The sequence below is a fragment of the Loxodonta africana genome, chromosome 19 (assembly GCF_030014295.1).
Source record: "Loxodonta africana isolate mLoxAfr1 chromosome 19, mLoxAfr1.hap2, whole genome shotgun sequence".
NCBI lineage: Eukaryota > Metazoa > Chordata > Mammalia > Proboscidea > Elephantidae > Loxodonta > Loxodonta africana.
Window position 1 is genome coordinate 13,761,986 of NC_087360.1, and position 27,941 is coordinate 13,789,926.

General features: G+C 39.2%; 1 protein-coding gene and 1 long non-coding RNA gene across 8 annotated transcripts in view; both read right to left on the minus strand.

Annotated features, from left to right (window-relative positions):
* LOC135228226 (uncharacterized) lies at positions 1–27,935 on the minus strand. The gene is made up of 3 exons (XR_010318586.1): positions 20,980–27,935; positions 18,000–18,047; positions 1–16,508 (listed from the first exon to the last, which is right to left on the minus strand). It is a non-coding gene; the product is annotated as an uncharacterized LOC135228226 (long non-coding RNA).
* Positions 1–27,941, minus strand: part of MED13L (mediator complex subunit 13L) — a 273,110-nt gene that overhangs the window by 86,364 nt on the left and 158,805 nt on the right. The gene's annotated exons all lie outside the window — the stretch shown is intronic.

Below are 27,941 nucleotides of genomic sequence, written 5' to 3' on the forward strand. Positions count from 1 at the left end.
GAGGGTGGGAGGGGGCATCCACTAATTAGTAGATAAGAACTACTACAATACAGGGGAGGTCAGCACAATTGGACTAAACCAAAAGCAAAGAAGTTTCCTGAATAAACTGAATGCTTCGAAGGCCAGCATAGCACGGGCAGGGGTCTGGGGACCATGGTTTCAGGGGACATCTAAGTCAACTGGCATAATAAAATCTATTAAGAAAACATTCTGCATCCCACATTGAAGAGCGACGTCTGGGGTCTTAAACACTAGCAAACAGCCATCTAAGATGCATCAATTGGTCTCAACCCACCTGGATCAAAGGAGAATGAAGAACACTAAGGACACAGGGCGATTTCGAGCCCAAGAGACAGAAAGGGCCACATGAACCAGAGACTACATCATCCTGAGACCAGAAGAGCTAGATAGTGCCCAGCTACAACCAAAGCCTGCCCTGACAGAGAACACAAAAGAGAACCCCTAAGGGAGCAGGAGAGCAGAGGGATGCAGACCCCAAATTCTCATATGACCAGACTTAACGGTCTGACTGAGACTGGAAGGACTCCTGTGGTCATGGCCCCCAGACCTTCTGTTGGCCCAGGACAGGAACCATTCCCGAAGCCAACTCTTCAGACATGGATTAGGCTGGACAATGGGTTGGAGAGGGATGCTCGTGAGGAGTGAGCTTCTTGGATCACATGGACACTTGAGACTATGTTAGCATCTCCTGCCTGGAGGGGAGATGAGAGGGTGGAGGGGGTCAGAAGCTGACGAAACAGACACGAAGAGAGTGGAGGGACAGAGTGTGCTGTCTCATTAAGGGGAGGGTAATTGGGAGTGTGTAGGGAGGTGTATATGGGTTTTTGTGTGAGAGACTGACTTGATTTGTAAACTTTCACTTAAAGTACAATAAAAATTATTTTAAAAAAAAATTATTTTGGGTTAAACCGAGTTGGAAAAGCATGGGTATTTATCTTCTTATCGGTGACAGGCAGAACAACGGCCTCTCAAAAATGTCCAGGTCCTAATCCCCAGAACCTGTGACTGTGTCATACTCCATGGGAAAGGGGAAGTAAGGGTGCAAATGGAATTACAGTCACTTATTCAGCTGACCTTAAAATAGGGAGATTATCCTGGATGACCCAGTGGGCTCAATGTAATTATAAGCACCTTTAAATATGGGAGAGGGAGGCAGGAAAGTCAGTAACGTGATACAAGACTCAACTGGCCATTGACAGTTTAGAAGAGGCCACAAGCCAAGGAATGCCCAGGGCTCTCTTGGGCAGCCTCTAGAAGCTGTAAAATGCAAGAAAAGCAACTCTTCCCTAGAGCCTCCAAAAAGGAGTACAACACTGCTGATACCCTGATTTTACCTCAGTGAGATTTACTTTAGACTTGGGACCTTCCTAACAGCAAAGCTGGTTGTTGTAAGCCACCAACTTTGTGGCCATCTGTTACAGCAACAATAGGAAACTAATCATTACCCTCTGTGTTTTTGTTTTTAGAATACTACATAATTTACACAAAATAAACATATTTTAAATAATATATATATTTTTCAAAGGAAAAATAACATGTAATATAATAGAAAACAATGGTTAACATACTAAAAGTAGCCTATCCACAAGCGTTAATATAAGATTCCATTTTCCCAATACTTTTGAGGTTATTTTTAAGTCCTCCAATATTCAAAGCACCCATTCGCCACTTCTTATAGCCATTTATTCAATAAACATTTTCCATTTCTATCAACAGACACTCAGGTTAGTTCTCAAATTCATTCACTGCTCCAAAATGACCTTTCTGAAACCACTGAAAAGTCATTTATGGAATTAGGACAATCACTTTAGCAAAATCCATCTCTCAATTTCAGTGAATAAAAATGTCTAATGATTTTTTGTGTTACCCTTTAGCTCCTGAATTTAGTGAACAAAACATTAACGAATGAATTTTTTTTTTTTTTTTTTTTTAAGGGAAGAGATTTTTCTGTCCCGATTCAATATTTAACAACAAAACAAAGAGGAAAAAAATCAATTTGGGGACATCTGCAAATAGCCATGTGACTCCTAACATATTTTGGCTTAATGATAACTGCCATTCTAGAAGTCAAAGAAGAGTCAAATAGAGCTCTGCAAAGAAGTTTCTGGAAGGGCATTTATAAAACGAAATTTCCAAGGAACCCTGTTGTAAAAGCTCAAATACACACACTTGTTACTGAGATATCGGAATAAATATTTACTCTATTATTTCAAAATAATTCCACTTTTTTCCCCTAATGAAAGCTAAATACTGTTATTTTAAGCAGCCAGATTTTAAGACTACTCCCACAGGGAAGTACTAAAAAAAGGGAGACAAAGATTATGAGTTCACATTGCTTTTTATTATTACTAAATTTTAATCTATTTCTTAAATGAAATAAGGTCTAGCTGATGGAAATTGTTTTTAACAGGGATAAATGCAGATGAAGTTTGCCTGAAGTTCAACTATAGCTTGCGTAAGTTTAGGACTCCCCCAAAGAATAACTAGAGAGGTTTTTGGCTGACAGTATGGGCACTGTGATTGGCAAAAGGAGCTAAGGCACTCTCACAAGATACAGCGATAGAACCAGATGTCGGGTATCTAGAGCCAGTGGCAGCAAAAGGACTCCCCTGGGAGGCTGCTTTTCAAATCAGACGAGCTCATCTGTCCTAAAAACCACAGCCCTAGTGAGCCACTGTTACTAACAACCACCTGCCCCATACAGCAGACAGACCAGGGCAGAAAATGTTTTAAAACCACCAGTTACGAACAAGGGAGTTAACGACATGCTCTGCTTCTGCTCTGTGCTCGTCAGGCCTGTTCAGAATGTTCAGTTTAAGTCTGGATATCACACTTAAAAAGGATATTACACAAACCAGAACACATTCAAAGAATGACTAAAGGAACTTTAAACCACTCAACATGAAAACAATTGAGGGAACTAGAGACATCTCACCAAGAAATGAGATGACTCAGAATACACAGCTAGCAATCCATACTGCACGAGTTACACTCATGCACACCGTGCCGTGAAAGCTATTTGGCTCAGTGTTGCACTTTACGATCGTGGTTGGAATAGTATATGCCCTCCTCAACTGTGGCAAATATCAGTTGTACACATTGATTAAAATGTGGCAATATAGTGGTCAATAGTTCATGGTACACCCCAGGGCTCACATACTCGGGCGAACCACAACTGATGTAGACATTACAGAGAAATGAATTTCAAGTCAACATAGAGACTAACTTTCTAACTGGGTTGTTTAAAGAAAGGGTTGGGGGGAAGACTGTCAAGAAAAGTAATCTATTTGTTATCCCTGAGGCTGTGGTAGTGGAAACCCTGGTATGGAAAGGGTACCTGGAGCAGGTGACCTTCAATGGCACTTTCGATCCTGAGATCCCAATGATTTCGTATCTCAGTTGTCAGCTAAGCTGTTCCTCTTTTAAAATATTCCATATGGACTGATAACTGGAAACCCTGGTGGCATAGTGGTTAAGCACCACAGCTGTTAACCAAGAGGTCGGCAGTTCAGATCCACCAGGCGCTCCTTGGAACTCTATGGGGCAGTTCCACTCTGTCCTATAGGGCCGCTATGAGACAGAATCAACTCGACAGCAGTGGGTGGGTGGTGGGACTGATAACTCAGAAGCAGGTAGAATACTGAAAGGCAAAGCGCATCAAGTTATAAGGGAAAGATGTGGTGAGATGGGGTAAAGAGAAGTACACCATTCTGAAACTTGAAATTTACATTGTCAGTAAAGCCACAAATACATGAATTCTTTAATCAGTCCGCTGGACCAAACTGCTGCTCTCGTTTTATTACCAGGATTACTACTTCAAAGCAGAACTTACATGAACACCTGGTTATAAAAGCAGCAATATAATTGAGGTAAATAAACACAGATTTATTCTCCCTGGAAAGAAGACATGAGGTTGATAGCCCTAAAGAGTAGCATCCTGGCAGACTGAGTTGAAATGAGAAAATCAATATTGTTTGAATAGAGATAGTTATAAAAAGAAGAAAATCTTCCCTGGGGATGGTGCCATTATAATGTTTACCCTCAAGAGTGGAAGTCTCAAGTCAATTCTTCTGAGGATAAAGGGCTGTATTTACCCAGTTAGCTGATGTTCACCTTGAACGATGTCCTCACATAATGTAAACTTTTAAATTTCTTATTGGGTCAACGCTTAAGTTCCATGCCTGGGGTCATTATCGGCAAGAGTTCCTAGAAGTACTCACTCTGCAGAGATATTTTCAGCTACCCTGGAAGAACAGTACCACCTTAAAACTCAATGGACAGTTCTACCCTGGCTCCCATTTAATCATTCTACACCACATCTCCTCTGCATCAACTAAGCATACAATAGAGAGCAGTACATAAAACCACAATAAGCAATACAGAAAAAAAAGGATTAAAGCCATGAAAAATGTATTAATTTATTCTACGCAATGCACTTGTAATTCTTCCACTTTCAGTCAAGATCACAGTACAGTTTAATAGTCTGGTTCAGGGACCAATTAATCCTTTTATATTTAAATCAATCACTGACTCCTCTCCGAATAATTTAGCTTCTACATGCTGCCTCCCATTTGATGTCTTTGGGGAAAGAGCAAGTTAACACTATGTGGCACATTAATCACGTCTGGTAATAGAAAAAGAAATGCATTATCAGAGAAACCTAATACGGAAAGTAGAGCATGCTCTAAGATATGTTAGCATAATCAGTACATGTGTCGTCATTTCCTTAATTAAAACAGGCATATTAAACCTGCAGTGGAGAGCCCCTTCATCTGGCTTTTCATAGTAGGTGTGTATCCATGTATCTACTTATTTTGAATATGGATAAAATACACATCCGGGGAAAAACCACTGTACACAACCCCTCCCCCACTACCGGTGGTGTCCTCTCTCTCATCCCACCCTACAGGAGAATGACTTGATGATGCTCAAACAGTGGGGAAGGGGAAAAGTAACAGAAAAGCATGGATTTTATTCAAACTGCCATGTGTTTGGCACCTTGCCACAAAGCTGAGCCCTCTTCCTTGAACAGCTCCGGAGCCTAATTAATAGGGTTAATTCAATGCAATATTCATGTGCCGTCTAAAGATTCTTACCACTGCATGTAAAGCAGGTGTCCATTGCTTTAAGAATATTTTCTCTGGTTGTACAACTCAAAGAATGTAATCAAATGTCACTGAATTGTACATGTAGAAACTGTTGGACTGGTGTATGTTTTGCTGTGTATATTCTCAACCACGACAAAACTACTTTTTTTTGTTAAAAAAAAAAGTATTTTCTCTAAAGAAACGGATCAAGAAAGCATGAAGAGTTCATATGACTAAGAATGATAACATCGTACTACACACTGCTTCTCACTCCGACTAGCAGCAAGGGAAAGAAGGCGGTCTTACATTGTATTCACCACAAGAATAAGTCAACTTTGTATTCTAGTAGCCACATCCTGGATTACAAATGCATGACTTAGCTTCAGAAATGTCAAAGCAAACATAAGCACTTTTCAAATGGTCCATAGTAAGTACTGTCAGGAATTTTAAATTGATTAAGTTTCTAGTAGATTCGGCATTAAAAATAGAGTCTGTATCTTGGCATAACCGGAATGCAATGCTGACTCAGGAACTCTGTCAGTTCAAACAATTTCAAAGGAAGGAAAGCACATGGAGAAGGTTAGCTCTATGTTCACGTCACACCAACACAGAGAAATCAAACGGCCAAAATGTCCGATCAGCTCTGTGATACCAATAGGAATAAGACTGAAAAAAGAGGCCATGCTATATAGGTGGTAATCCTAAATCATAAGAGCACAGACAGAGATTCAAAAGCCTGACTACATTAACTGTCACACACTGAAGGAGTATTTCTCTGGGCATGTGAACTGTGACGACCTTGGAGAATCTGGTTGACAACTATGACCTACAAATAATGAAGTGGAAAAATATTAAATGTCATTCCTCAGGAATCCCCAAAATAGTCACATCAAAGAAACATTTGGAAAGCACACAAATCTTTTGTCTGTTTTATATCTCAGAACAGAACAGCAGAACAACACAGCAGAACACCACCTCCAAGATCTTAAAAGTGAACCAAAGCAAGTCATCAAAAAGCATCTCATTGCCAGAAGGTGAAGTTACACTGCCTCATGAGCTACCATCAGCAGGATGTGTCTCATATTTTCTTGTGGCCAGGATGGGTTTAGGTGAATCCATTCACATTCCTCTGTCTCGGTACCTTGACAAGCTTCTGTCAAATGGCCTTCGAGGATTAGAAGTGCCACAAATAGACACAGAGGTGGTCAGGGATCACTACGAAACACACAAACACATCTAAGCAGTTACATACAAAGGGCTGAGGAGAAATCTCTTCTGTATGTGTCTTTTTGGGTAAAATACACTCCTATTTCAGCAATTCTACCTCTCAGATGATAAATCCCACGAGGGAAAATGCTACATGTTCTTTCTGGATTCAGTTTAGGATGGCGTTCAAAACAAGATTATAAAATGCCTGATACCGAGCTTTCTCATCCTGGCATATCTTTCCCTTCTCTGCTTTAAGCCTAGTCGTCCCAATTCTGAGCCCAAGTATACTGATTCCCCCAGCTGAGACACCAAGTGAAAGCCTGGCCACAGCCACTATCTGCTCCTTTTTTCAGGCTTAGCTCCCAACTGCTTTGGACCACACCCTTCCATCATCTGGCTGGCAGATGCTGCATTCAGCTTTCTAGATGGAGGGCCCAGGTGCTTCATCTCTGCCCTTGACTTGGTAGGCTCTCTCTTCCGTCCAGTCACTTGGGAAATGATCCCTGAGCCTCTGCCTCCGAGCCACAGCCCCCATCCATCTATCAGGAAACCAACTATGGGCATGTTTGGTGATGGTATACATAAGGGGGTATATATGCTACAAATCTTACATTTAACATCCTTTGATCAGCTTCAAGACACCAGATTTTCAAATAAGTAATGCAGTAAGCATTATAATTACCAAATAGGATCCAATTTAAAGTTACTATTATAGCAGCAACCACCTTTAGACAGGTTATAGGTAAAAAGAAGAAAAATATTAATGCAATAACAATCATCAATGAAGCAAAAATATTTAAACCAGCCTTTCAAAATCAACAATAACAAGACACTGTTTAAGTACATACAGCAGATAATTAAAATTAAGTAAATGAGTGGTGATATTTCTAAGACAATGTTCAAAACCTACTCTGGAGAGAGACAATACTTTTAAAAAAGTGAGTTTGTCAAGCACGTTATTTGTAAAGCCAATATTAAAAGGTAGTCTCATTATTCTCTACCACAGCATGTTTGAATCAAAAATAGGATAGGCTGATTCAAATTTATACACTTTTTCTTAAAGTTTATAGTCACTCACATAAAGTAAACAGTACTTAATTACTCTCTTATTTTCCAAAATTGCATCAATTAATTTTCAGGAGTCAGTGTAAAAAACAAAACCAAACTCAAGCACACTGAGTGCCAGCATGAAAAGCACTGGGGCTCCCCTCAGGGAGCCACTGAAAAAATTAAATACTAAGATTTTTTTTTAAATGCCTTTCTTTACTCAACACCCAAGTAGGCCGCCCACCCAAGTTAAGCATCTGACAAGCACACAGGAAAAAAATTAAAGACAAAAATATCAAGCTAGCTGTTTTAAAGAGATAAACAAGAAAGTCTTTGAGAGGGAAAAATACTATTGCTTTGAATTTATTTCATTAATAGGTTTTCTTTATGCAACAAATATGCATAGGTTAGCTATATGGTACAAATGACATGTTCTTGAGAGTCGATATAGTTTTAGCTAAAATAGTGTTTGTGATTAAAAACACAAAATTAGAGAAAACAGACTGAACTAATGAGGAAATAAAAATACGGCTGATGAAAACACTATCAGGAGACAAGTCCCGAGACGATTCTCAGGTCTTCAGACCGTCTAGGGATGCCTTACTAGCAATTCTTCTCCCACTCCTCTTCTCTGCCTCCAGCAAGGTCCTCCTGACCCACTCTCAGTCCTTGCTCCTAGGACTCTGTGCTTGCCCCTCTGTCCACACAGCCTGTACACTCCACCTCAGACACAGAGATGCTAAGGGAGTTTCCAGTACTGTTTTCCCTCTTGCTCTCTTTCAATAATAGCATGGAAAGGCTAGGTGGAGTCAAGGAGACGCTAAGGACAGCTAGCCTAACTACAACATTTATTGAATGTGTTCTTAGTCAGGTGTGGGTTTTTTCGGGGGGGGGGGCAGGGAAGGAGTCTTGTGAGATAACCTTGAGTGAGTGAGTATACACATGCCTGCAAAGATACATGCTGACTGTGACTGTTCCATTTAAAAACCCATTCGCTACACTATGAATAATCTGGAACTAAAATATGGAGGAGGGTAAATAAATTCATGATTAGCACTGGTTACAAAGGGGAATGAAATGGGCACTAGTTCCCACCCTCTGGGAACTAGCTGGGAACCCAGTCACAACAGAGGTTCCTCAGAAGCCACTGTGTATCACAGTGGGCTGAACCCTGGGTGGAAATCTAATTCAATACGAGCCAAGCCCTTCCTAGTACTTGAAACTGGGATGGCAAGAGTGAGAGCTGGTCTCTCCAGTGGACACACCTATTAGAGTCTGTAACCCTGAGATTTATACGTGACTGTGCCTGGGAGAGGCCAGGGTGGGGTGGGTGGTAACGGGAGATAGTGCAATGAAGTATAAGGAGAACGAGTGAAGAGTGAAAATACTAGAAGGCTAGTGCAACATCTCAGAGTGAAGTGGTAAAAACTTAGATTAAAACATGACAGTGAAAATGGAAAGGAAAATACATTTAAACACATTCTGCACACATACAGGCTAACCTGTAATACCATATGGGTAAGTACTCCAGTTGGTAAAGCTTAAGAAATTAATCTACAGATCAGAATGAAGTTTGTTTTGTTTCCTTCATATCTGGGTAAGGGTAAAGGCAGACCAATGGGTTAAGTTATCCACATTTCACTTACAGTCTTTTGTCTGCCTTGTAATTGGGGTGTGAAGCAGCACGGGAAGTTACATACAACCTCTACTGTCACAGATTTCTGTTTTTAAAATTACTGTTTTTAATAGTATTTTAAAACTGAGGAGAGACAATGATATTCTAGTACTCTTGCGTTGTCTCTGCTTACACCTTGTCCCCAAGGAAACAGCTAGTGTCCCCGTATCAGAGCCTGCATAATTACTGGCTGCCAAGGAAGTGTGCACAATGAGACACTTGCGCTTCAGCAGAAGGAAAATGACCCGCTTGTTTTATGCCTTGATATCAAACAAAAGCCTCTGATTTTCATACAGAGATCAGCACGTTTTATCAGATACATGCTGACAGGAACAGGTTACATTACTAACATGTTCTCATGTGTAGAAAGTTACTATTTTAAGTAATTCTATTCTAGACTAAAACAAAGACACAACTGAAGCCACCTTTATTTTTAGGCACTAGCTACTGCCTCTTTCGGAAGGGGCTCAGCTTTGAAGTCATTCTTGTTGAAGGATAAGTGGAGGAGATAACTGCTCATAAACCAATATGAATGAATGAATACATTTTCCGTGGCCTCATAATTAAAAGAATTTAAATACAATAATTTTTATGACTGTTTTTATTAGCAAAAAAAGGCATAAATCTTGAATATATCACATAATGTTTATGATAACTACGATTCTTGTACCTTTGGTAGCCAGTTATTTTCTAGAAAAAGCACTTAAAATTTTGGCACAATAAAAGAAACAGTGATATATGAATCATTTGGAGAGTTAGGAAAAGGTAAATAAATGAAGTATGGACGGATTTTTTTTTTCCCCCATAGTCAGTGGCAAAACCTCTAATTTACATTTCTAAAGAAATGCTTTTGTAAAAGACTTACGAATATCTAAACCAGGCAGTTCTAACATTACTGGTATTGGGCCTAAAAATATAACATGCAGGAACATTTTGTTTTACTCAAAATACAGTAAAATTTCAAACAAATACAGGAAGATTAGCTAACTGAAAGCTTAACCTCATTTACCACTATAACCGAACAAACCGAAATAAACATCGATTATGAAAATACCTGGAGACTGAATATTCTAAGACAAAGGTTTTCAAATAGCAGTGGTCATAAATTCAGTTTCAATTAGTGAGTTTCAATCAATATTATTTAATGAAATAGAACAGAAAACAAATAGAATTTCAGGATACTTGTTTTGTGCGTGTGTGTGTGCGCGCACATACGTATGCATGTGTTAAATGCATGTACTAGGTTGCAATGTAAAATCCATTTCTTTGAATGCAGTTAAAAAAAGTGAAAGTTCTTTGAAAAAATAACAAGAATGTTTTTCATTACACTGGTCTTTTTAAATGTTCGGTTAAAACCCCAAACCATAGTTGGTAACTAGATTCTTCAAGGGTATGACTCCATGAAAGTTAAAATTTTGACTCTGAGAGTTGAATTAACTCCTTCATGACCCAAGATACAGCACACCTCTCCTATGATGGTACCACACAGGCCGGCGCAATATACATGCATTTAGAAAAGAGCTGAAAGACACACCAAAATCTGAAAGTTGAAAAGACAACCTCACCAAAACTTATTATGCAAGCCTGCATGCTATAAAATTTCTCTGTGTACACATGAAACAGGCAACGACCATTAATACTAAACTCCCTACAAACTAAATGTTATCAACGGAATGGGAAATTAAGAATGAACACCACTGAGACGTTCAAATAACGAGTGGCAGGAAGCCAAGCCTGACTAATACAAAAGCAGTAAAATTAGCTAAGGACTTTTCCCCCTGAATTAAAAGCACACTCTACTTTAAAGAAGACGATAATTCTTTTTTTTATTAAGTGGTTACCCAAGCTCCATTTACAGACATCAAGATTCACTTATTTAAGTTTACAGTTGAAAAAAATGTACATTCTTCAAACTTAATAAAAATGCTGTTTCAAGTATTTAACCATATACTTTAAAAACAAATTGTACAAAACTGTACACACATAAAATTGTCTAAATTAGGAAGCCTAATATGGTTCACACAGTCAAATCTTAAGGCAATGGGTTGTCTGTAGAGTCTTCTACACCACAGAATTAAAAAATAAAAGAATATTATATGACATTTTAACCTAAGGAAACAGAAGCATACTTTGTCAAGATAAAATAACAATTCGATTAACTACTATTGAGGTGAAATTTTTTTTTTTTTTTAAACTAGAAATGCAGTTTGACTTTCCCCATAAGGGAAGTAAATAGTCTGTGCAGCCTCTTTTAAAACCGTCTAATTGAAAAATTAATCCTAATTAGCCTAGATATTAGCTCTGTCATTGAGGAGTAACAGTTGGCTAGAGGATCAAAACAAAGAGTAATGATAAATGGCAACCACATATATCAAAGGAGATAGCACTGAGAAGCCAAGCGGACAGATGTGAAGGAGAAACACAACATACACATCTCTTTAAATGCTAGAAATACGGTTAAGGGATCACATGTCCAAAAGCCACAATCTAATTCCAGCTTGTTCCTCAATTTAACAGCAGCAGTGGTAGCCAACCAGTTTTCTGGTTTTGAAATCTAATGCTTATTATGTGCTTAACTAATCTTCCAAAGTATACTCCATAAAGCTGAGAAACAGAGAAGACAGTTTATTGGGGTTAAAGGACATGCAGGATGCAAAGGAGTCAGTGGAAGGCAAGGATTAGAATTCAAAGCCAGGACGGACTTGACTGTTGTTAAACTCAATGAGATGACCTGATACACAGGCCAGAGGAACAAAGAAGTCAGGTTGAGAGGATGATGAAGGTCATTAGGAAATACAGAGGATGAGATGGAACCTCGGCAGGGCCAGTATTACTGAAAGTGGGTCTTTTGGTGGGTCAAACACTCAATTTTGGGTGCCTAAAGGCTTCTGTTTGGTTCTGCAGGAGATAGAACCTAACTGCATTAACTAATGGGAAAATTACCCCAAGATTTTATGGAGCTCTGCAGTAGGAATTAATTCTTCATAATCCATTGATAAAAATGTCTTGGTGTCATTCTAAAAGAATGTTAAATCAGTTGCGATCTTTGTGGAAAAAAGCTGGAAATCATCATTCACTCATAAATGCCAAGCAGTTAAAAATAAAAATCACTAATCCTGTGTTGGACTCTGGCTTGCATTACAGTTTTGAGAAACTTACCATTCCAATCTTGTTCTGCTTAAGCTAATATTACAACTTCCTTTCTATGTCTCCAAGACTGGGAAATGGAGGCAATGGAACAGGGTGCTGGGGGGGGGAGTGGCTAAGCAGGTATGAAAAATTAACAAGGAAGAATTACAACAAGAGTAATCCATACATGAATAATTGAGAGATTAATGTATTTTGATTAAATGAGGACGGCAAATGCATTTCAATAAAGTGATAGGCAATGTCATAATTAATATAAGGCCAGCCTCATCATTAATATCTTGAAAAAGCTTTGAACACAAGCCTGAGACATTTTCTAGGAAATAAAACATACAATCTATTATTCTGTTTGTTATGTAAATATCTTTCTCAAAGATTTATGGAAAACATTTTCTTCATGTGTCACGTACTATGTAAGAAATCATAAAAGCTACAGTACTAATTAAAGAGAATGTCTTACTAAAAAGAATTCTTTTTTATTGGGTGCCTTCTAAATTCTTGGAAAGATGACAAGAGTTAAAAAAATGAATAAAACATAACCCCTACCCTCAAGGAACTTACTCTAGGAGAAAATATAAGATACAGCCATAGATAAATATAATAGAAGGTACAGATAAATACCAGAGAAAAAGCATAAGGTTCTATAAAATTTAGGAAGAGAGACTGTTATGGCTGTGAGAAATCAAGAAGCTTAGAGGAGGAGTTAGCACCAACATTGGGCCTTAGGCATTATCAGGTTCTGGTATGTAAGACTGGAAGCTTGGAAAGCCAGGGAATGAACTAGTAATAGCACCCAGTATTTATTGAGTGGAGCCCAGGTGGTGTAGTGGTTAAGAGCTTGGTTGCTAACCCAAGAGTCGGCAGTTCGAATCCACCAGGTGCTCCTTGGAAACCCTGTGGTTTCCAATTCTACTCTGTCCTACTGAGTAGCTATAAGTTGGAATAGACTCGACAGCAACAGGCTATTTATTGAGTGCTTAATAACTCTTTTTTTTTTTTTTTACTAAGGTAAGCACTGGGCTATAACCAGAATGTTGGCAGGTTGAACCCACCAGCCACTCCACGGGAAAAAGATGTGGCAGTCTGCTTCCATAAAGATCACAGCCTTGGGGCAGTTCTGCTCTGTCCTACAGGGTCACTATGAGTTAGAATCATCTCGATGGCAACAGGGTTTCTAGGGTCAAAAAAGCATGGCTGGAAGAGCTCGGAGAACTCTCACAAAAAGACAACTGCAGTCTGGCTGTAGTGTCCCACAGAGACTACATAAATCCTTCATGTGTGCATTTCCTGACTGATTTATGAATAAAATTTCTTTATTCATAATGGCTCTCTACGTACGTAGTACCACACTGTTAAGTATGAAAAAATACAACAGTCCCAACCATTGATGGTGGTGATAAACTCACAACCTAACCACACTCGTCTTCTTCTGAACTCTCCAAGTGGCAATGAGAATCAACATCAGATAAGATTCTCCAAAATTCTTTCAGAAATTACTTTACCTAATCTTAAATGATTATGCAATTACAGGATAGAAATTAATATCTTGTGTACTAATTCAAATCACTCCTAATGATCCTAGAGAAATGAATTACTAAAGATAAAAGACGAATTTAGCTTTGTTTTTTTTATTTTTATTTCATTCCTTAAAACTTAACAGGCCTCTTTGTCTTTCGGACTTGGCAGATTTACTAAAACCTGAAATATACTGCAGTTATTTATATTATATATACTTGGCTATTGTATTTCCTCCACAATTGACATCAATAGTAAAAGAGCCAAAATCACTCTGCTGAAGGAATAAAAACTGTCTCTTTACCCTTCCTGGAATTAAATATATAGCTGTGTGAAACAGAGCTAACCCAGAAGCAAAAGTGACCAGCAGCAGAAATCCCTGAAGAAACTTAGGGGAGTCACTGAAGCTGGCTAACATCTGAAGGAATGATCCTGGTAGGTTATTCCAAGTTGTTCAAACACACAGTCCATAAGATAAAGCCCTATGAGGTAGACAAGAGCCCCAAAGAGATTACACTTAATAATCGTCCAGAAACGGCAGAGGCATATTCCACATGAAAGGTACAATCTACTCTTAAAGGATGACAAATGCAGATAGATGTAAACCTGAGAGGAGACACAACTCTCTGGCACCCCCAACTCCACACCTCTATCAAACACATCCCTTAGTTTGCTCAGGGCTAAATTAGCTGCATCACTCATGGTTCATCATCTACAGGACATCCAGAGTCCAGCAGCATCCTGACTGACTGATGTCAGAAGGCCCTGTCATCAGCACCTGGATTCCAAGGAGAACGTTCCCAGCAACGGTCTAACAAATGAAGATGCAGCATTTTAATGTTTATGAGATATTGCTGACTGCTCTTCTACTGGGTAAGCCTAGTCTATTCCAAACGCAGATGAATGGCCTTTAATAGAGGCTTACTTTAGATGTGGAAAGGAGCCCTGTGGCACAGCGGTTAAGTGCTCAGCTGCGAAGCTAACTGAAAGGTCAGAGATTCGAACCCAGCAGCTGCTCCATGGAGAAAGGCCTGGTGCTCTGCTTCCATAAAGATGACAGCCTTAGAAGCCCTCCGGAGCAGCTCTACTCTATCACACAGGGTAGCTACGAGTTAGAACCGGTTTTGGTTTAACACATGGAGACAGACAGCTCTAAAGTCAATCTCAATACCTGTATAACATCTAGCTGGCAAAAATATGATAACTTCCTTCAACTATTTAAATTAACTCTCAGGGGGCAAAACTGTGCCCTGATTTTCAAAAGCTTGATATTCAAAATGCCAAAATTTAGGAAGGAGATTTTTTTTTCCCAAAATTCTGATAGTTATAAAAAGAAATTTTACAGGCTTATTTTAAATCACTGAGCTACCTATTACATTTAAAAATGGATTTAGTTCATAAAAACATGTATTACATTTAATGTTTTAGGATCCACTGTCTTATGCACACTAAGATATCTTCATCATTTAACTTTAATCAAGGATTCAAACAAAAAAAGTCCATAGACTTTCCTTACTTATTATCTCTGACAAGATGTTCAACAGAACAAGCTTTAAATCTTTTAAACTACTAACAGGATTCAAGGACAGCCAATCAAAAGAAATGAAATATTTCTTCCCGACCAAGAAAAGGAATCTGCTAACAAACTTAAATTGAAAAGTGATAACTATTTCCTATCTAACAAGTCCTAAACGAGCTGCGTTAGACTAGAAATCAGAATGCCAAAATCTGCCATTCCATTTGAGGCAAGCATCCTTCTCAGCCAATCTGCTTTACCACTTTTTGAAGTGAACAAGGACACAAAGAAAATATTATGCCTTGATCCAATTTATTTTCAACAGAAGCGATGTTGAACTTCCAACACTCAAATATATAATTTTCCCTCACATAAATTTTGGAGATAAGTCTGTACAATTACTGTACTGATAAGTCTGTATAATTATTAAAATTAAATAGTTAGGACAGGAAACCATGGTGTCTTAAAAAGAGGAATTAGAAGCTAAAGACAGAGGTCCATGAGCATTTGTGGCTCCTTGTGTTCTCTCATTCCCTGCCTCCTTCCCCCTCCATCTCTGAGTCTTAGCTCTTATCTGTAAGCAGACTGGACACTAACCTGAAGACTTCCATATGAGGTCTCAGGAAACTAATGTGATAGTAATTTAGATTAATTTAGAAAAGAATAATAATCTTTAATTTAGAAAATTCTGTATTACTAATTTTAAAGCAATTTGGAGGGGAACATTTGACTTTTTCTTCAGGTCACGAGACTCACTTATTTCCAAAACTAAAGATTGAACAAGCTATCATTAACTGTTGGTCCTGATTTTTTTTTTTAGAATTGTCCACACAAACATTTTTATCCAAGTGCATTTTTTGTTTATTTAAAAACTGTCATTACAAATAACACATCCACTGTAACATAAAATTATACAAGCAATTCTCAACTACTCGGCACTAACAATGGCAAAGTCAGAGAGCTATGCAATTAAGCAGACCGTAGTTCAAATCTTATCAATTATTAGCTACCTTAATTAATTAACCTCTCTGTATCTTCATTTTCAATGCCATAAAACAGAGATAATAATGCCTACTTCAGAGAGTTATAAACATTAACCGGTTGCTGTCAAGTCGATTTCAACTCATAGTGACCCTAGAGGACAGAGCAGAACTGCCTCATAGGGTTTCCAAGGCTGTAATCTTCACGGGAGCAGGCTGCCACATCTTTCTCCTGTGGAGCAGCTGGTGGGTTTGAACTGCCGACCTTTTGGTTAGCAGCTGAGCACTTAACCACTGTGCCACTAGAGCTCCTTTAGAAATATTAAATAAGATAAAATAAGTGGTCATGCTTGGGACATAATAGTTAATAAAATTAATTAAGGTCCCCACCACAAAGCAGAATGGAATCATCTACTTGCCAGCACCCATTCCAAATTACCCAACATGAGTTTGAGAATGCAATTTAAATCTCACAATTCATGTAAGTGTATTAGAAAAAAAAATGATACAGTCTGCTCCAAAATCCAAATAACAAAGTATGGCAAAGCCACACCTAAACACTAATACCTTTAATTAATTCTGTTCCACTGGTTTTCATACTCTTTTGAGCAATACTTTCACAATAAGTTTTACATGGTACCCAACATATTTTTTAAAGGGTTGTGATTGTTAAGGCTGTGTGGCAACCTGGCTGGGCCATGAGTCTCAGTGGTTTGGCAGTAACGATGTAGTCTGGCAGTCGTACAAGAACGTAATCACCTCCATGATGAGCTAGAACGTGATCGCCCCCATGATGGGATCTGCTGTGAGTAGCCAATCAACTGAAAGGCAGTTTCCTTGGGTGTGTGGCCTGCATTCAATATAGGTGGACTTTCTGGCAATGCTCTCGGGCTTTTGCTTGCTCTGGATCCTGCAGCTGGCTCCTGTTCATCTGATTTCTGGCTCTTGGGACTTGAACTAGCAGCTTACCTGCCAATCTTGGGATTCGTCAGCCCCTGCAGCTACGTGAGTCAGGAGAAACCTCCAACCTGATCCGTGTACTTGATACTTTCCAACCTCCACAACCACGTGAGCCATTTCCTTGATATAATCAATCAATCGCTCTCTCATTCTGTGTGTGTGTGCGTGCATGCGTGTTTGTGTGTAGCTGCTTCACTGGTTTTGCTTCTCTAGAGAAGGCAGCCTAATATAGCACTTAAAACCAGAGTGACCCAGGTTGCTTTGATGGCCACTCACTCAGATGGCTCTCGAACCTGTCCATGGCATGGAGCCCAGAACTCCTCAGGCCCTGTCTGAAAGCAGCTTCTCTGTGCCAAACAAATCTGTCCTCTCACTGCCCCATACAAATGCCTTTTACCTCTCCACTTTGTGCCTCAACTGCTTTCTTCTGAAACACTGGCTCCTCCTCCTTGTCTACTTTAGTCCTCAAAATAAGTTCAAGATTGTTGCTGTAGCTGCTACAGGATCCAGACTAGGCCAATCTCACCCTTCTCTGAACTCGAAGCACCTTTCCACATCACTCATCTGGGCCCTCATTAGCTGATATTATTATTTATTAAACTAAGGGCACTTATGTCTTCTTTCTCCAACGTGTTCCATTCACAAAAGCAAGCTGTGTTAACTTTCTGGGCAGCCCTGCAGAGGGCTCACTGACTTTTTTTTTTAATAACTAGTAGGCACTGAGTGTATATACCTCTGGTTTGAGGGAGAACATGAAGGAAAAAGTCATTTTAATTCATAAATGCTTTTAGATTACCTAAGCCACTGGTTTTCTTCAAACTGTACAATCTAGTTGCACGTACCTCCAAAACAGACTTTCACTGAGCCAGATATATTAACATCAGTAGGACCTAAGACAAACAAAGCAAAAGCCTTTTTTAACCACCACCCCCAACGACAACAACAAAATTTTAATCGAAACATGTTGTTGTTGTGTGCCATTGAGTTGATTCTGACTTACAGCAACCCTATATATGACAGAGTGGGTTTTTTATACATGATAGAGTAGGACTGTCCCATGGGTTTCCTAGGCTATAGTTTTTATGGGAGCAGACTGCCACGTCTTTCTCCCGTGAAACTGCTGGGTGGGTTCAAACCACTGACCCTTTGGTTAGCAGCTGAGCTCTTAACCATTACGCCACGCTACAACTCAAAAATTACACCATTAACTGTGGTACTGCTATGATATAACTAACACAAAAATACAGAGAGGGGTACTGATTTCTACGGGAAGGTTAATTTGATTACGCTTCTCTGTACTTAGAAAATCTGGAGTCTCATATACCAGGTTTCTGAAGCATGATTCCAAAAACAAGATGATTTGACAACAGCTCAGTTAATGTCTTAAACTGAGAATGCGTTCCCAGGGTCTCACTAACACGCAACATGTCCAGTAGAGGACCACTCCAGTGAAGGCAGACAAGGAAGACTGCTTAACACACAACAAAGCAACCGAGCCTACTACGGTACTAAGCTGCCCAAGGAGTGGATTCTTCTCCTTACACATCTTCCTTCTGACATTCCTACAGCAGTAAGGCACATCACACCAGTAGGTGGTAGATCCCCAGTCTGCAGAGTACTACTCAACTAGAAACAGTGTGGTAACAGGGGCCACATCAGTTCTGTCCACTGTTAAGTCTCTGCCACCTAGTACAATCTGTGGCCTATCAAAGGCTCTGAAAAAAAATAATAATAATAATATATGTGCTGAGTATAATAAATGCATGGCAAGAATAAAAGAAAAGCACTTATCTGCTTCACTTGCACCATTACAACGTCATATTGATTTTTTACAATATGACCTGAAGATAGAGTTAAAAATTATGGTAAATGTAAGATATCACATTACTAAATTTCCCAACAAGGCAAGATTCTATGTAGAACACTTAATCATATTTCTGACCAGATTTGAGCTTTACTTACAAACAGTTTACAAGAAGCCAAAGAAGAAAGTACAAATGCAATACAGTATAGAATCTCCTTCTGGACTCTGGCAGCACATCAAAAAAAACCTGTCCCAACAGGCCTAATATTGCATGGTCAGCGAAGAGGAAAAGTGAAAGGAGTCTTCTACTTTGCTGCTTCTCCGCAAAGGGAATCACATTTGGCTATTAAGTAGTCAGATACATTATTTTATTGCTTGCAAAACCCTTGGGTAATAAAGAATGAGTACAAATTGCCACAGGCAGTTTTGGAGGAAAAACAGAACAGCGCAAAACACTGACAGCTGCTCGACTGCAGCACTGGACAAACGCAGCCGGGAAAACAGGGCGTCGGCTGTACTTGTTCTGCTCAAGCAGAGCTCTCCCCCACGTGTGAGAAGAGGCTATACACGCAAATAATCTGCAGGGTCTGACTGAAAACGCACGAGGAGGAGAAAGGCCAGAAAAGAGGAGAGTATAAATGCACTTTGTAAAAGCTACCTCAGGCAGATGCCATCACTAATACATTTCTATTCCCTTCTAAATAAGTACACTAATATTTAGGGGCCGCTAGAATGAGTTTTTTTGGAATAAGTGTGGAGCCCTGGTGGCGCTGTGGTTAAGAGCTCAGCGAGTAACCGAAAGGTCAGTAGTTTGAATCTACCAGCTGCTCCTTGGAAACCCTGTGGGGCAGTTCTACTCTGTCCTCTCGGGTTGCTATGAGTCACAACCAACTCAAAGGCAATGGGTTTGTTTTTTTCTTTTTGGTTTAGAGTGAACGCACATCACCCTTAGAGACACAGCACTAAAAAAGGTAAATACTTCTTATTGAGAGGAACATTAATGTTTTTTGATGAAAATGCTAAGGCATAAGAATGAAGAAGGATCTTTCTTTAATGGTCTGTGATGTAAGAAAGTAATTTGCTTTTGATAAAAAGAAAACTGCAATTTGTATCACACCTTGTACAGGTATATGGCAAGAATGGGTAATTTATTTCCGTAGGATTCAGAGGGTAAAACTAAACTTGTACCTTTAAGCTTGCTTGAAGAGTCTTGTTAAATTTCATATTTTCTTCTAAAGAATAACTGATTTACTTTAATTCGCTGTTCTTATGCTATTTTTAAAGTACTGTGTAGAAATTTCATTTTATATACTTCTATACTGTTAAATTTGTTAGGCAAGTATGGGAATCCTGAGTACACTATGGTTATAAACAATGTAAGGACTTTAGTTTCAATTAAATACAGAAATTTCTTATAAAGAGTTTAATCTGTAAAAAAATATAAAAAATCCTACTTATGAATTTAAAACTTTCAAATTTTCACAGTACAGAAGAAAAAAAAAAAAGCCTCAAACGAGAACGTCAACTAGATGCAAAAGAGCAACTCTACCAGCTACCAGCAGATGGCGCAAGGGGTCACATACAGCCACCTTAGTGTCTGCTATTTCATTGTCTAGTTTGCCAGGTTCATGTTTAGTCTTGTGGAGTTTTAATAAGCTGATTTACCTCATCACGTTTAACCGACATAAAACACTAAGCTATAAACGTATAATGAACAAAAAATAAAATTAGAGGTTATTTTAACAACTAAAAGTGATGAGAAAACAATGACTGTTTAATAGAAGTAACTATTGAATCCTGCAACGCTGGAAACATACTGATCCTGCAAGGTCTGAAACATACAGATACACAGTCCATTACCAATAACCAACAAGAGACAGGGAAAGTTGTCAGATGGGAAGACATTGCAGTGTAAGGATCAGTAACAATCAGTGTTTCCGTGGTCATTAACCTAATATTATTAATTCAGTAGAAGATTAAGAGAGAACTTAGAAGATAAACAGGGTCAAAGTACTTACAGAGGACAATTTTGTTCCCAGAGCCACAACATGTTAAATGGTTCAAGGCCACTTGAAATCTGGACAACATCAAAATGAGTGCTAAAGCAGCACAACTCTCTCTCTGACGCCTCTGGGGGCCACCAGGTGCGGGCTCACCTGCCTCAACAACCCTCACAGGATCCACAGTGGCATGCCTTGGGAAAGGATGCCCGACAGGACTCATCAGCCTGAGGATACCTGGCGACAGAGATGTTGGGAGATCAAGGAATTCTAAGCAGGGAAAATAAAATTCTCAAAAATCATTTTGATTACACCCTCCTATCACTTAAAAAATAAGCACGCATTCTGAATATGCATATATTTGCTTATTTTTCTAATTTTCCACGTGTGCCTCTGTATTTCATTGAATCTAAGCAATCATCAATTGCAGAATACTGTCATTTCATAAAACACTAAGAAAGGAAAAAACATTGCTAATTATAATTCTTATGTAAGAAACATCATAATCGGACATGTTAAAATGTTTCTGGGGGGCATACATCTTAGACCAATGAAGTGTGGTGCTTGACTAACGTATGATGTAGCTTATAAACATACACAAAGTAGAAACTTTTAAATGAAGATAAAAAAGAGGCATAGAAGTTCTAATTTTTTTCTTTTTCTTGCATTTTAACAAATTATCTTTTGCACAACAGTCTGAAGATGCCCAATCAGAGCAGAGGAGGAAAGGAAGAAAACGGTGACGTTAGGTCTCAATAAATGCTGACTGAATCAGTAAGCGGATGCTTTCTCTCTTCCATTAATTACTCACCATGTGAACATGATCTGTGAGGAACTCAACAAGCAAAAAGAAAAAGCAGAAAATAATTACTTCTCAAAAAGTGCCACTCCAACATTTCTTTGCTGAAATAACAAAGTAAGGGTTAAATGACAGATTTCAGAGTCAGAACAACTTGGATTCACGGCATGGCTATCTACACCACTCACTATTAAAGACACTATGGACACTTTGGTCTTCTCATCTATAAAATGAAGATAACGGTTCTTACCTCACAGGATTAAAATAGGGGATTAAGTGAGTAAATGCTATAAGCTTTTGGCAAATGCTCAGGACACAGCAAGACTCAATAAATGCCAGCAAAGGGATCATTCATGGGAATTTATTTCACCTGTTAAATTACATTAGATTATCTGAGGTGTTAGATAATATTTGAAAGTATTTAACTTAAGACCAGTCTAATTCACTGAGGCCACTTGGAGGTGCCACAATTACTGACACAATAGTTATGGTACGAGCCCTCAGACAAAAGTCAATTTTTGCCTGGAGATTTGAGTGAAGATGAAATAAAGAAATTGCCCCAACAATTAGCACCAAATTGCCCCAACAATTAGCACCCTGCCCTCTTTATTTGACTTCAAGTTCAGGGTAGTAGGGCGCTTTGTTAATCTAGCACCGGGAAGCTCCCCTTGCCTGCTGAAAGCAGCCTCAGACGTGTCAACAGTAACAGCTAACAATACTAAAGGCACAACAACGCACACTGACAACCACACAAAGCCAGAAGACTCTCTCTCTAAAGCAGCAAACCTTGTTTGAACAGGAAACCATTTTCTTAGTAAGTGTTCTTAGAACAGAAATACAAGTTTTAAAAAAAAAATTTTTTTTTTAATAATCTGTTTTATAAGACTGTGTTTGGCTGATAAGCACTTCTCAAACACAAACACTCCAGATACATTGTTTAGGATTTCCAAAATGATCAACTAAAGAATACCACCTGGCAGACACCCAAGTGCGGATGGCAAAATATTGACAGTGTTTGCGGTAAGCAGGCCAGTAGAATTGCTGGCCTATAAATTTGTTTTCTGACCCCTGCTGCCTCTGTTTATTGTCCTAGGGTTGGCAACAGCTATTCTCAGAATATGAAAACAGATTTCTGTCTACTAGCTTGAAGTGACTTCTCACATGTGCTTTTCAGAACGTCAGTGTTTTGGATTTGAACTATTAATTTCACATTTTAAGGACTCTCAGTCTGTACGTGCTCTATTAACTCTCCCCAGAAGTGCAGGATCCTAACCTGCAATAATCCTTGTCTACTCTTGTCATGAACAACCACACACTGGCAGTGGTATACCCCTTTACATACTCGCCACATTCACGTTAAAAAATGGATATTTCCAAGACAAAGTCTAACGAGGGGAGGCCCCAGTTTGATGGCTCACAGCTTGAGAACTCTGGTTGAGACCCGGGGGATGAACTGGATACAAGAGCCTAGGTGCTCAAGAGAACACGGCACTATTGTGGTGACCCAGTTGGTAAGAACGATCAGGGTGCTGCCTCCCAAAAGCAACTGAGAAAAACTCAAGGCTCAAGGAATACAGAGGCTTTATCTCATTTGATTTCGACATCCTCTCTCCATAACAAGCCCAGAAGCCATATGCCTGTAAACCTAGGATGAACCTCCAGAAACTTATGATTGCTATTAGGTGCCCTCAAGCCACTTTCAACTCATAGTGACCCCACGTGACAGAGTAACTGCCTCAAAGCGTTTTCTAGGCTGCAATCTTTATGGAAGCAGATCACCAGGTCTTTCTCCCAAGGAGCTATTGGGTGGGTTCAAACAGTCAAACTTTCAGTTAGCAGCCAAGCGCCTAACCACTGAGCAACCAGGGCTCCTTAACTTAGCGGTAGATAATCCCAAATGAACCCTGAGTAGCCCTATTAAAAGTGATATGTGGAACTATGACTTATTGACCAAATTCACCCTCTGTCTTAGGACAGTCCTAGAGTTCTCCCTAACACAGATGCTGCCCAGCCTAACTTGACTCTTCAGTCCTGCCCGCTTTTCCAATCGGCTTGCGGGGGTTTCCCATCTTCAACCAGCACATGGACTGCCTGGCCTAGTGACAAAACCCTGCCTGACCCACATTCCTGCCCAAGCCACCCAGTCTCAACAGGTGCCTATCAGACCCGCCCAAGTTCAGGACACTGAGGGAGGTATGAGAACTGTGGCTGAGAGAAAGATGAGAGTGCAGCTCCAGAGCCACATCGCCCAGCCAAACTTAGCCCTACCACTTACAGCCTGGCTAACTTTGGGCAAGTTCCTTAACCTCTCTGTACCTCTGCATCCAATAAACTGAGGACAATGATTACCTAACAGGATTGTTATCAGGGTGAAATAACTTCATCTTACGCTTAGAAAAGTAGTACACAGTATGTGTTCAATAAATGTTAAGCTATTATTTAATTTATACCGTTTTATAAGAACAAGAGACTTATTGGAAAATAAATGCTTCAGGGATATCATTTGTTCTTATTTAACCAGCTTTACAAAAGAAATGGAAACTCTGGTGGCGTAGTGGTTAAGTGCTACAGCTGCTAACCAAGAGGTCGGCAGTTCAAATCCACCAGGCACTCCTTGGAAACTATGGGGCAGTTCTGCTCTGTCCTATAGGGTCGCTATGAGTCAGAATCGACTCAATGGCAGTGGGTTTGGTTTTCTGGTTTGGTACAAAAGAAATAAAAACTAGCACAGAAAAAGCAGGCAGTATTTCATCCACCCAGCTAGCCTCCATCGGAGACTCCCTGAGAACCTACTCAACAGTCTGGGCGCTGTGCTTAGCATATTAGTTACCAGTCAAATACCTGCAAACAGGGAAAAGAAACTTCTTGGGTACAAAAATAATTACAAGAATCTATCACCTCTTGCAATCCTTGATTCACAGACTTCATAAGATCAGAATGCCAGAAAAGAAAAAAAAAAAAAAATGTGGAGATCATTTAGTCCCATACTTTCATTCCACAAATAAACTGCTGCCAGAAAATCCGGCAGTGCAACGGTTAAGTGCTCAGATGCTAACCAAAAGGTCAGCAGATCGAATCCACCCAGTGGCTCCACAAGAGAAAGGCCGGGCGATCTGCTCCCATAAATATCAAGCCTAGGAAGACCTAAAGGGCAGTTCCACTCTGTCAGAGGGTCACTAATGAGAGCTAAAAAGATGGATGTTATTTGTTCGCCTGGTAATACCATTTTTGTGTGTCAGTATGTGTGTGTGCTTTAGGTGGAAGTTTAAGGAGGCTTAGTGGCTCAGTGGTTAAAGCAATCAACTGCTCACTGAAAGGTCGGCAATTCAAAACCACAGCAGCTCTGGGAAAAAGATGTGGCAGTCTGCTTCCACAGAGACTTACAGCCTTGGAAATCCTGTGGGGTCACTATGAGTTGGAATCAACTCGAAGGCAGTGGGTTTGGTTTTAGGTGAAAGTTTACAGCTCAAGTTAGTTTCTCATTCAAAATTTTATATTGTTTTCTGACATCGGCTGCAATGCCCACAATGTGACAGCACTCTCTCCCTTTGTACTCTGGGTCCCCCACTTCCACTCATCCAGTTTTCCTGTCTCTTTCTGCCTTCTCATCTTGCTTTTGGGCAGGAGTTGCCCATTTGGTCTCATATATTTGACTGAACTACACTTTTAAGAAATGATATTGAGGAAAAAACAATTCTTCAAAGATGTTTCTAGCTGGATCATTTATAATTAACTAAAAACTGGGAAAAACCCAATTTTCGCCAGCTATACAAAAATACATGTTCATAAATGAATTCATATTTTCATTATTATTCATATTTCATAAATAATTATATCTAAAATATACTTCTAGGTGTTGTTTTAGGACAGGTAAATGAATACTGTAGAAACCTTTGTTTCATGAATATTAGCTGTTTTTGTCCATTAACCATTTGTTCAGAGAAGGTTTAATAAATGTGCTCATTTTCAGTAATTTCTCGATATTATTAGATATTTTTAGAATTGCTGATTTTCAAGTAATTTTTTTAAAAATTTAATAAAACCACCAAAATACAGTTAAACTGTTACTGTTTTAATAGTTTTTTTTTTTTTAAGCTTCTTAAAGCACAGTCAAAGTAAATGTATTCCTCTGTATATGTTTTAATTGAGGACATTTCACTCCATACTTGACTTTAGTGCACATATTTGCATTATCACTTTCAGGTTTTTCCCCTATTAACACACGATTTTCCCAGGACAGTATGATTCTTTTCTCAATGATGTTATTTCACCTTAACAAGTGTGTGTTACACTCACATACAGCCGACTTTATTCCAAACTCTGTATTTTATTTAACTGGCTTTTCTAGTTAGTTGGCTTTAAGTATCATAAATTTTAGACAAATTTTCACTTTTTAACATCTGAGAAACAGGTAAGACAGTCCCACATGCAGCCTTTTATACATTAGATTCATTATCTGATTGTTTTCCACATATACGTGACTATAATTATGTGAAGTTTTATAAAGCATAAGTATCACTCACTCTTGACATGATGCAAAAACTAGAATAGGAAAATTATTTGCCATGGGGACATGTCCAAGTGCAGGATAAAACCAAAAAAAAAAAACAACTAAACCGACTGTCATAGAGTCAATTCCAGCTCATAGCAACCGTTTAGGACAGAGCAGAACTGCCCCTTAAGGTTTCCAAGGAGCGGTTGGTGGTTGGTGGATTCGAACAGCAAACCTTTTGGTTAGCAGCCTGAGCTCTAAAGCACTGCCAGGGCTCGCACGCGCACGCGCGCGCGCATGTGTGTGTGTGTACGTGATAAAAACAAAACCAAACATGTTGCCATCGAGCCGATTCTGACTCATAGAGACCCCGTAGGACAGAGGAGAACTGCCCTACAGAGTTTCCAAGGAGCGCTTGGTGGATTTGAACTGCCGACCTTTGTGGTTAGCAGCCATAGCGCTTAACCACTACGCCACCAGGGCTTCCATCTATATACATAATAGGCATTTATAATACCAACATACACAATAAGTAGAACAGCTCAGAATTTAAATCTGGGGTTTGAATTACTGGCTGTATAACCTTAAGTACGTTAGGAAATCTCAGCTTCATTTTTCAAAACTGTCTGTACAATGGGAATGCTGTCATCTATCTCTCTAGGTTATTCTGAGGATTAAATGAGATTTTTTTTCTGAAGTGTTTGACTAATTAGAAAACACTCTTCTAAACACTTTATAAATATTGGCTAACTTAACCTTGATAATAATTTTGCGAAGTAGGGACGATAATTATTTCACAGATAAACAGAGCCAGAGAGTTAAGTAACTGTTACTTGCCTAAGGTCACACAGCTAGTAAGTGGCAAAGTCAGGATTTAATCCAGGCAGTCTGGCCTCAGAGTCCACGCTGTTGAGCACCTCACTATGGTGCCTCTCAATCTATGGACAGTACTTGGCCAGCACCCAGCATAATGACAAGGACCGTGGTAAACCCCCTAGTGCCCGCCTAGCACATGAGCGCCCAGACCCTTAAAAAAAAGAAAAACCCATTGCCATCGAGTGGTTTCTGATTCATAGGAACCCTACAGGCCAAAGCACAACTGCCCCATAGGGTTTCCAAGAAACAGCTGGTGGATTCGAACCACTGACCTTTTGGTTAGCCACAAAGCTCTTAACCATACCATCACCAGGGCTTCAGGCCCTAGAGGCCCTCAAAGTCGGTTTGGGGCAACAATGTTGATTAAAATGATGTGTAAAGAACACATAATACCTCTAGATCAAACTTAAATACAGAAATCTCTAAAGACACAAATTTCTACTCCTGTGTTAGGAATTTAAAAGAAATCATTAATGTACTTATTTTACATCACTGTCTTCCAGCACTGAAAGCCTCGATTCTCCCTTAATATTGTTAAATGAATCTCCAAATAATTAATATTACTTGGTCTTATCAGGTAATATTTTGGTCTTGTCAACATTTAACAATCAATTTCAATCATAAAGCAGAGGTACTGATTTTGCAGGAAAACAGTCAAGTATACTTTAAAGATTCACAAGAAAATTAAAGTTTATTATTTTATCTTTACTTCCTTTAAAAAAAAATCTGGATTCCTTCTGGTTAATTAAGTAACACAAGCTCATTGTAGAAAACTGGAAAATACAAGCATATAGAGAAGAAAACAATAATCAC